The sequence below is a fragment of the Hetaerina americana genome, unplaced genomic scaffold (assembly GCF_022747635.1).
Source record: "Hetaerina americana unplaced genomic scaffold, ioHetAmer1.1.p SCAF_876, whole genome shotgun sequence".
Lineage (NCBI taxonomy): Eukaryota > Metazoa > Arthropoda > Insecta > Odonata > Calopterygidae > Hetaerina > Hetaerina americana.
This window is the reverse complement of record NW_027287512.1, coordinates 52,501-53,605: the sequence shown is the minus strand read 5'-3', so window position 1 is coordinate 53,605 and position 1,105 is coordinate 52,501.

The window sequence follows — 1,105 nt, the reverse complement described above, 5'->3', positions numbered from 1 at the left end:
TTTCACCGACTCCGAGCCCACTCGACACCGGGAATCGACCGGGGTTTCCCGGCAACCCGCATGGCGTCGGTATTTGCCCGAAAATTTATACTTTCGTGTTCCAAATCCAAAAGGGACTAGGTAGAGGTGGGCGAGATCCGAAGAGACCGAGAACCAACCCCGAATCACTTCCTCGCCATTTGCTGACCGGTTGGACTCGCCAATGCGATACTCCACATATAAGTCAAAATCATTTGGGATCCCCTTGGACATTGCTCAGAATGGCGCAATCGCCGGTGTTTTTCGGAGATTCTGGGCAAAAAGACTGGTCCAAAACGCCGATTTTTTGCGGGACTTAGAAAATTTTCGACCATTTTCCAAAGATTACGTTCTCTCTGCATGTCCTTCCCAGTTTACCCTTACTTCTTACTTTATTATTATTAATCGGCACTTAGAAAATTTTTCCAAGTAATTTATTCGTTTTCAGCGAATAATTTGCGCATTAAATTCGCTTCACTTGCGGATTTTTTCCCGGAAGAATTGCAAAAATCGTTACATCAGTTACAAACCAAGTCAACCTTTCAACATATATATATCGTTACTTAACACTTAATTCATTTTCCTCGACATTATAAGCCAGGCATGGAAATATCCCTTCCCTCGCCCATATTTCGCAATATCCAAAAAAAAAGCAATTTTAATCGTTTGTTTGGACTTGTACGTTCCCTTCATTGCCTTTATTTAATAAAAAGGTAGTGATATCCTCATGGAAACGGCTTTCATGTAAAGGAATAATAGCCGTTCTTATTATTGACCGTGTTAGTCACCGTGGACAGATGGGATTCGCTCCGGATAAGTCGGTTCTCAACCAGCCATAACATTTACTCCGCGTTGGAGAACCATGTCAATTTCCAAAAGTTTTAGGCCTTGGATTTTTTTTCTTCGTACTCACATTCACGGTGCGAAGTTTCAACGTTTTTCTTCCAAGGATAAAAATTTTCATTTTTCAATTCGATTTTTACGTAATTTTGATCACCGAAATGCAAGGTAGCATTTCTCATGTATAATTATTCAGATTAAAATTAATGGAGCGGTATCATACTTTATTTAAACCCAATATCTTTGA